The sequence below is a fragment of the Limulus polyphemus genome, unplaced genomic scaffold (genome assembly GCF_000517525.1).
Source record: "Limulus polyphemus unplaced genomic scaffold, Limulus_polyphemus-2.1.2 Scaffold1169, whole genome shotgun sequence".
Classification (NCBI taxonomy): domain Eukaryota; kingdom Metazoa; phylum Arthropoda; class Merostomata; order Xiphosura; family Limulidae; genus Limulus; species Limulus polyphemus.
Genome location: NW_013666779.1, coordinates 241,454 through 251,729, shown reverse-complemented (window position 1 = coordinate 251,729; position 10,276 = coordinate 241,454). Strand labels below are relative to the sequence as shown.

At 33.6% G+C, this 10,276-nt stretch overlaps 1 long non-coding RNA gene across 11 annotated transcripts in view; it reads left to right on the top strand.

Moving 5' to 3' along the window:
- Positions 1–10,276, top strand: part of LOC106462452 — a 159,716-nt gene that overhangs the window by 22,195 nt on the left and 127,245 nt on the right. The window contains exon 6 of one of the 11 annotated variants that reach the window (XR_002611274.1): positions 5,587–6,508. The exons of the other annotated variants lie outside the window; for them this stretch is intronic. This is a non-coding gene — a long non-coding RNA (uncharacterized LOC106462452). Of the gene's footprint in view, positions 1–5,586; positions 6,509–10,276 lie in introns of those variants that run through there. 11 annotated transcript variants of the gene reach the window in all.

Here is a 10,276-nt window from a genome sequence, read left to right as displayed (position 1 = left end):
ACTCGTAGAGAGCAAAGTTATCGAGGTTGTGAATCACTGTGATTTATAGCGTGTATTATAAAAGTTGTTAAGTTTAAAGTGACAAGAAATGTACTGACTGTGGAATTACTGTGTACTAAAACTTTGTACTGAGAAAGAACAAACTGGTTAAATGAAGAAAGGACTTGTATCGCTGAAGTTCCCCAGAAAGAATTTCTATCAAAAATTAACAAACAAGTAGATATGTAACAGTATGAAAATATTTCAGCCATATGTAATTAATGGCACTGACAGGTTTTTACCAGTATAATGGCTAGATAACTTGTAAGTTCAAATATCAAGATTACTACTGATAATGATACTTAAGTTCAGTCTAAATTATTTTACTAGTACATTGCAACAATGGAAAATTAGTCAATTTACAATTCTTTCTGAATGTAATATCATTTGAATATTGTTGCGACAGTGGAAGTCACGTGACGCTGCTGGGGCACTGGTAGCGTGCATGATGAGTTTCTGAGTGTGTTCGAGGTGCCCTCTTTGTTAGTATATAAGCCTGGCAGAGAAAGCCAGCAGGGATGAATGAAGAGAGAGCAGTAGTTACTTTGAGTTCCTTGTAATTTATGATTCTTTTAGTTTCGAGCTAGTGAGCCATAAAGTGTGTTTTGCACTCGTCAAGAGTGAAGTTATCAACATTGAATCGCTGTGATTTATAGCGGGTATTATAAAAGTTAAGTTTAAAGTGATGAGAAATGTACTGTTTGTGGAACATCTGTGTACTAAAAGTTTGTATCGAGGAAGAATAAACTGGTTTAATCAAGAAAGGACTTGTATCGGTCAAGATCCTCAGAAAGAATTTTTACCAGAAACAAACAAGCAGATACATAACAATATATTAGTTTACTTATATATATTAGTTTAACACTATCTTATGTTTAACTTTGTTTGTACAACTGTTAGGATCATTTTCTCCTACAAATATATCTCAATACTTTTCTAACAAATTTATCAAACTTTGTTTATGTTTTCGTTCTATATTTCCTAAGTCAGAATCCCAGTCTATCCTGCCTTGTTGTGCCTGTTTATTAACATTATTAAAGTTATGCTGTTCTACCACAGCTAACTGTTCTCTACTACTAGCCTTACTTACTACTATGTTCTTAGGTAGTATTATTTTTTCTTCATTTATATTTAACACTTTTACTGGCACTGTGTCTCTCTTAGACACTTTACTAATACTAGCAGCTATATAAACTCCCGTTTCTTCCATTTCTATAGGCTCAACTAGCACTTCTTCATTATAATTAAAGTCATTTACTTTAGCTTCAACTATGAATTGACTTCACGCAGGTACTTCAGTTACTTTAACTAACTTTACAGGAACTCTTTCTTTCAAACACTTCTGTTTGGATGCTCCGTTGCTTATGTTAGGCATGAGTGTAGAGTCATCTGAGGGGTTTGAATTATTATTTTTCTGTTTTAAAGGCTTGTTCATTAACTTATTCTGCCTTATCTTACTGTCACTCACCTTATCTTTATGACTTCTGCTAGGTTTAGCGTTTTTCTGTACAGTCCTATTCCTTGGCTTTCTTTTAGAACTTTCTTTAAGACACTCCTTATTCTTACTCCTCCGACTTTGTTGTGTGTCACTACACTTTAGTAAGAAGTCAGTGCTTTCGTTTTTTTATGGTTGATCCTTAACCTCACTGGTGCTAGTGTTAGGCATCTGACAATTAGTCAGTGGGAAGGTATCATGTGTCGCAACTGTTGCACATAAGTTTGAAGGTTCAAGTTCTTCAAAACTTAAGACCTCTGTTTCTATGTGTAGCTTACTTTGGGTAAGAGATATTTCAGTGTCATAAGTTCTTAAGAAAGCTTGCCCTATAATACCATCTGTATCTAAGTCTATCTGCTTACAGATGTAAAATGAGTGGTTTAACTCTAAGTTTCCTACTCTCATTTGCATATTATATCTACCTAATGTTTTAACAGGATGTCCTGTTATAGAAGATAAAATACTTCTAGAAACTTCTTTCCAAGCATTATCTAACAATGTTGGATTTCTGTCTACTAGTTCTGAACTTAGTAGCAACGATCTATTTCTACTTTAACTATTGGTGATACTTCATTAATACTACGAATACTCGATCGCTTATCCCAAACTGCTGGAACTACCTCTACTTTTGCTCTGTAATCTCAGTGGGGATTACGTTTTTTGGACCAGTAGCGAAGGTAGGTCTACAGTTATTATTGGGAGATCTTCCTCTGTAAGCTCCAGCCTTTGGGGCTTTTCCATTTTCAGCCTTCCATGGGCGTGCCATGTGACCTGTAATGCCACAGTTATAGCACACTGTCTGCTAATTTTTTTTTATGTTTTTGAAAGCAGTTTCTTGCCTTGTGCCCAACTTTACCACAGTTAAAGCACTGGAAGCCATCGGGCTTACTCTGTGTATTAGACAGATTAGCCTTGCTAGACTTATTAACTGCATTTATAGCAGAATGTTTAGGCTTATAGATTTGTTTTTCTCGTAGCTCTTCTCGAGTGGCTACTTCAATTAAATCTATTAAAGTTGCCCGAGGGGTATTTGCTTCATTTACATGTCCTCTAGCTGCATTACTGTATAGCCCTCATTCATACTCAGATTTTAGAGTATCTTGTAACATATCCTCACTTGGATGTGCATAAGCCTTGCACAATCTATTACCTAACTCTTGTAGCTTATGTCCAAAAACTCGGACTGATTTGCCACGTTGTTGATATAGGTTACACATTTCTGTTAAGATTACATTAGTAGTTTCTTGTGTCCTATACTCGTTTAATAGCTTACACACTAGGTACTGATAGTCTATTGTTTCACGAAGCTTGACATAAGCTCTAATGTAACATTTAGCTTCTCCTACTGTTCTTAAATGTAGTATATCAGCTTTCTGGGCATCAGTCCAGCCTGATATTCTAGCTGCTTCATCTAAGGCATTGATAAAGCTTTCGACATCCTCGTCTGTATTACAGTGATACAGCGGTATGGCACTTGTTAAGTGTGTTGCGCCGCGTGGCCCTATTTGTGTGGGTTGTTCTGCTGTGGCTTTATGGTTAGCATCAGCCCTTCTATTGACTGTACCACCCTCTTCTGTAGTCGTATCTACACCAGCAGTAGCCATAACTGCTTAATTCTAACTTATTTCTAACTTACACTACTTATAGTACTTTGGCTGACTTTCTTACTTTTTCGTCTTTCTTTACTCTAACCAACCTGTCGTTAGCTACTTCAAAAATCCTCGAGACTGCGCCAGCTGTAAAAGGTAGCGCTCAGGTGTGCTTAATTGTTGGAGTTTCAATTAAACTACCCTTTACATCAAATTTATTTATTGGAGGATTTGTCGTGACGAGTGGAGCCACAAGTCGCTAACTCGAGGAGTTTACAGTTAGACTAAAGAATATGAGTCTCAGGCCAAGAGTAAACACTCAAAATAATATTCATTGAACATCAATTACTTATTAGAAAACATTACACATTTAGAATATGAGTTTATCAAACAATTACTTATAAAAAACTTTACTGTTTATACTTAATATTTTCTACACTAGCTGATCGAGAGAGAGAGACTATACTTACAGTAAAGTTGGAGTTTTTAGAAGCTGTGGCTACATTTGTAAACTTTACTTTCATTTTGGAGAACTTTTCTTCCTTGAGAGAACTGGGGAACTTCTTCTCAGTCCTGGAGAACTTCACTTTCAGCCTCTGACATGGGTTTTTAAACTCTATTTTCCTTGTGTTAATTCGACCCACTAAATAAGACACAGAATCACCCGCAAGTAGTCCTATGCTCCTATTGGATACTTTAGGGGAATTACCGGGCTAAACCAGAACCTAAACCAAAACTCTCAAGTAATTGGTCATAGATAAGTGGTGTTAGCCGGCCGCCTGTTCACTTGTACTGCTACACCCATGTGCTGTAACTAATACTGTCTCAAAGTGCCGATATGATTCACCAAATCTAAACTTTTCTGCAGCTTTCCTAGTGCTAAGAGAGCGAGTTCAGCACTTCATCAAACTGTCACATGTACTGGTGTCTACATCCTGTTTTTATACAACAGTTCTTTCTAACTCTGCTGTTGACCTTGATCACTGGTTTCCAAGCTCGCCTCTTAAACTTATTTTAAGTACTGCACGTGTTTTGCTGCTTACGTCTAGGTGATGCCTCTTACACAACCAAGTTCTTGTTTATTAATTATCAAGGGTTATTTCGTAACACATGCGTCCTTTTGTTGCCTCTTTTTCTTTTTACATCTATCTTTGCCTACTGGCTTATATTAAAAACCCTTAAGCTTTTATTATATGTAATTTTTAAATACTAAAACTCTTGAAGCAATTTGTAAAATTTCCTCAAAAATTTCAATTTGATTCAAGAGAACCTTCAGAAAATCATGCCAATGAGTTCATTTTGGAACCAAAGTTGCTGTTGTTGTGAACTGTTTTGATGTGTTTATTGAACCAGCTGGCCCAACCCTCAAATTTAATAACTCGTGCACAAAACTGGTCATCTTATAAACATGACAACACAGTTAAGTATCTTGTTGGAATTATATCCAAGGTATGATATACTTACAGAGCTTTGTGGAATATTAAACAAACTTTTTCCTGGAGCTGTGGTGCTAGCAAGGAAAGGTTCTGACATTCAGGTGTGTAAGAATTATGTTTACTAAAGTCAGTATTCCTGCATTTACAAAAAAAAGCAATTGTCAGCCAGGGAAAGAACACACAAGAAAGATTACCAGCATTAGGATATATGTGGAATATGTTATAGTTATGTTAGGCAGAAATATCATTTTACAAGCCATACTATCCATTGAATATTTACCTTATGATCATGGAGGTCGAGGATTGCACGACATTCGACAAAGTTGTATGCATATTTTCTACTTTAGTCAATATGTGGGATTCCATAGTGTCATTTGACTCAGAATAAAAAGTAAGTGGTCCTTGATTAGAATTTTGACTTGTGTATATTTTTATGTTATGTTGAAATATGCTTCTTCATAAACACCACTAGATTGAACCATGAGAAAAAACTGGTACTCGAAGAAATATTCCTACATGGTCAAATGTCTGACCTTACGATATATTAATTATGATGGCAAGGGCAAATGTAGGAAGTTATAATTTTTCATGAAAAATGCTTATAAAGGTTTGAGTAAATTATAAAAAATATCTTATTGAAGGTGAAAACATCAATGATAATGTATTTTAGCATCATCTATTGGCTAGAAAGGAAATATTCATATTCATTATGCAATATGATATTATCCTTGCTTTTTATTTGTATTCGTATATTCTAAATATTCAAAGAGATTGTTGTAGATATGATAATAAATATATATTAAAAATAAATGTAGTAAAAAAAAAATAATAATCCCGACTATACTGGCAGTTGAATATGAAACTTCCACATTATAGTGAGCATCATGATCCAATCTTTGTAATCTAATGTTAATAAATAATTCAAATCCCTAATGTACACTATCGTGTTTTCAAAATATTGTAATATGTTACTCTAAGCACGATGAGTTGATACTTAAAAATGTTATAGAAATCATCACTCTACTAGGATTTGAACTCGAGACTTCCACTGAACCAATTTGAACATTACCAACATTGAGTGGAGCATTACTGACAAAGAGAATACTCCAAACAGAGTGGCTTTTATTATATAGACTAGCTTTGCCCGACGTCAAAAAATAATGGGCTGGAAAAAACCGTCGGCTTCCATCCTTCCTTTAGCGAGCTTTGTTCAGCAAAGACCCCCCTACATAAAGTAACATAGACCAACAAAGCATTGCTAAAACAAAAAAAACTGGCTTTTATATATATTAGATACGATATTATCTCTTATTTAATCTATAATTGTATTCATATTTTTCCGGATAATTAAAGAGCTTGTTTTTAATACTATAATAAATATAATAATAAATAAATTAAGATAAAATCCCAACCCAACTGGGATTTAAACATAAGACTTTCACGTGATAATCGATCACTATAATCTGTTAAATATAAAAGACTGTTTAATTTAATAGTTAATGCTTAGTTTATTTGGTAATTCCATAACCATTCACTTTTCATAACAAGAGAGTTAATTATTTTAAAGGCGATGGTTGCGATAAGTTTGGTTGCGTAAGTCTGTAAGAGTCGTACATTGTTTGTGCAGTTCAATTGTTGACTCCAAGGTTCTTGAATCTTCTGTATTTTCTCGTTACTTTTAGTGAGTATTGTTTCATTATAGTGTTGCATACTTTATAAAAATTCGAGGCCTTAGTGAATGAAGTATAAATATAGCCGACCAAGCGAGCACAAGTCAAGTAAAGGTTCAGTCAGAAAAAACCCTAAAAAACGTGAATTTAGCTGGCGTGCGAGTGATTAGCCATAACGAGCGATATTTTAAAGTGAGTTTCATAGTTTAATAGAGATAAGGAGAATGATTTACCTTCTCTAAAGGTGTTCTAAAGTAATTGAACCCGTCTGTGTGGATTTTGACTAAAAAGGAGACAATTATTTAAAGTTCGAGATACAACTGTGGTAACCCACGAAGTAACGTAATTGAATTTATCGCAGATTGTATAGTAAGAGACAGAATAGAGAAAAATAATTCGTTTTGTCAATTGGATTCTAAAGAAATCGAATCAGCCTGTGTGGACTTTCGACAAGAAAATATAATTAATTAAGAGTTTTAGATACAACTGTGATATCCTATATTTTAAAGAATTTTTGTACATACGTTTGACTTGTTTTGAATATATTATTTTAATACAAGTGGATTGTGTGCTCTCTGTTTATTGTTCGAATTTATCGCAAACAAGCCACAGAAACCTACTGTAGAAGAATCCCACCCCATATACAAAACCCTGACATAACCACTGTGATAACAAATATTTAAATCCCTAATGTAAAATATCATGATATATATTGTGGTTTTTCCTAATATTGTAATATCTTGTTCTAAGCATGAGAAATTAATAATTTTAAGAAGTTATAAAAAATCCCCGTTTGACAGGGATTGAACTCGAGATTTCTATTTAAGACAAACCACTTAACCAATTTGAACGTTAGGAATATACTTGTCCGAGTAAGGTGACATAAGTAAAAGGATTACCAATTTATCACCAGAGGTTGCAAATACATAAGACAAACAGGTAAGTTCACCTTAAGATAGAGGATCAAAATTAAATGTTTTTTTCCTGTTTAGTATCAGCATTACAATTTTATCGATTTTTCACTACAACTGTACTTTCTAAGTTTTAGTAGAGGTGAAATTAATTTTTGTAATTTTGCGGGAATTTTCGGCGTTGCAGTATGATATCGATCATGGTTTTTATATTCTGATTTTTCAAGACATCAACTGGGGCTTGGGGCACTGTCAAATAGAATCGGGGAACGGCCCCATTTACCATACCTAGCGACACCTCTTACATAATCTAATGAAATCATTTTACATAGAATTAAAAGTTATATCTTTAAAAGTTATGGTTTAAATGTCGAAAGTTGGCAAAGCATTAAAAATCAACAGGCCTACATTTTTTGAGGAAAATCATGTACAGTTTAGATGTTTTTTGCACTTTCCTTTTAATTTGTCCAATACGGGTTCAAAACCAGAGGTATGTTATAAAAGGTATTGCCTATAAATATTTATGTTTGTTTAAACTTATGGTTTCACAACACAGATCAGAATTTGGTAAGTTTATTATGTTTTTATTTACTCGCCCCCTCCCCTTTTTAAATTAAAGTGAATTAATAAAAGTTCTACTCTTTTAATTCATTGCAGTGTAGTTCACTAATTATTGTAGTTCAAAAATCTTGAACTAAATCAGCAATCAGGCATCAGTAATCTAATAGGTTCTCAGTTTTCTAGCGGATACGGGCTTACACAATGTCTGTGGTAATAACTTTACATAATGACTCCATTTGGTTTTATGATGCTTAGGAAGTCTGTGAGAAGCCCAAAAATGTAGATGGATTGATAAACAGTTACTGAAGAAAACACTTTGCACCAGGATTAAAATATGAGCACTTAATTAGAAAACTATTCTGAAAGCTAAAGATTAAAACATCAAATACATTTTCTCTTTTTTATTTGTAACATATATTAAAACTTTACAATTTTGCAAGTGTGACAATGATGAATCTTGCATTTGTAAATTATAGCGGTAAGTCAGTCAAGTTTCCACAATGAATACATTTAAAAAAAACAACATAGTATCCCACTTCAGGCTGAGGTTTTTTAAATTTTCTCTTTACTGGATATTTCCTCTTTGATTTCACACACTGTTGATGTGGTGGAATTGAATTTTGATGGCACAGCATTATTTTTTCAAGTCTCATGAAGCTGCATCTGAACATACACATCTAATTTTTTTCATGAGTTACCGACACAATATAAAACCTTGAAACAGTGTATTACTTAATATATTTGTACCGACTTATTATTCCACTATTTATATAATATTTTCAGTTATTCTATATAAAAGAATTAACTAAACGAATCTATGGTTATTCCACTGGGAGATACTTATAAATTAATTAATACATGCCTGTCATCATCGCCATTTCAACAAACAGTTGTCTCTAAACACTGACACTTAGATTTAGGAAGAAATTATTATAAATATAGCATTAAAAAGGATGGTATGTAAAGGTTTAAAATAGTTTGTTTAACAAGATAATTAAAAATTATCAATTTAAAAAGGGGAATAAAAATCGTCAAAAATTTACAAAAACAAAGCCCTATTTTGACTCCACTAAAATTGGTAAATACTGTAGACATGAAGTCAAACTAGGAATTTGTAGCTTAAGAAAATAATATAGACACTATTTACAGTCTAGCTTGTTTACATTTTATAGAGTCCCCAGTTGTAGACTTGAAAATATCTTTGCATTTTGATTCAACTTATTTCTATACTTTTTAAATTAACAATTTTTACTATCTTGTTACTTAAGTTTTTTATATCCATTTATGGAGAATAAATTTTAAGCTACATAGTGCACATACATTCAGTTAAATGTTACATGTTTTTCAACAGTTTACTGCTGCATTGGCTTTCTTTTTCCACCTAACCATTATTTACTGTGTCAAGTGATTTTGTGCCTGAGGTTTCGTACTTATAGCCACGTAAATAAATTTTCAATGAAAAATAACCAACTTTTTAAATAGGCCATGGACATTTGCACTGTTTCATATAGTATTGTTACGTCTGTTTGTTTGATAATTTCCCGTAGAAATTCCGAGAAACTTCAGCGATACAAGTCCTTTCTTAATTAAAACTAGTTTATTCTTCCTCCTTAAAAACTTTGTAATACACTTAATTTCCACAGTCACTTTAAACTTAATTACTTTATAAACACATGCTATAATTCACAGTGATTCACACACTTTACTTACGGTGCCTATTGCCACTTGACTCAATTATCTGTCTCTATATCTCTATTTGCAATCTTTTGCCGGGCTTATATACTAAAATAGAGGGCGCCTGGCAAACACTCGGGCATTCACGATCCTTCTAGAAACTCATCACGTGTTATCAGCATCACATGACTTCCGCTGTGTAACAGTATCTTTGTCTAGGTTTTAGTGTGAAATACCCAGCAGATTTTGCTGTAAACTTATGAAACAACAATATGAATAATAAAATATGCACTCACAGTTTCAGCAGTACGAAAATCAGTAGAATAAATCACCACTCACAACAATAGAGAAATCTACTATGATAATCGCCTAGTGTTAGAAAAATCACTGAAATAGTCACAGAAAAACCACGTAGAGACAAATTACAAAAGTGAATTCGAGAAACAATAAAGAACAGCACATTAGTAAAACAGGATTTTTTCAATGGCGGGAAGTGAAGGGCCATAAACAAAAACAAACGAAGGCGCTGTTACGTCTCCGTTTGTTAATTGATTTTCCGTAACTTCGTTCCGACGAAACTTTAGCGACACAAGTCCTTACTTAATAAAACTGGTTTATTCTTTCCGAATACAACTTTACGATACACTTATTTTCAACAATCGCTCGATAACAAACGATATATCAACGAATGTCAACAATACTTCTGACTGCAGTTCAATTACTCACTATCTACACACACCGTCACGTTGTCACCCTCTTTTATATAACAGGCTACCCTATATCTAGTAAATGCTAGAGCATTCGCCAAAGTACAGGATAGTTCTAGAAAGTATAGGGCGTGAGAATAGTCACGTGATCTCGATGACGCAACACTGCCCCTCTTAATATTGTTTGTCCCGAA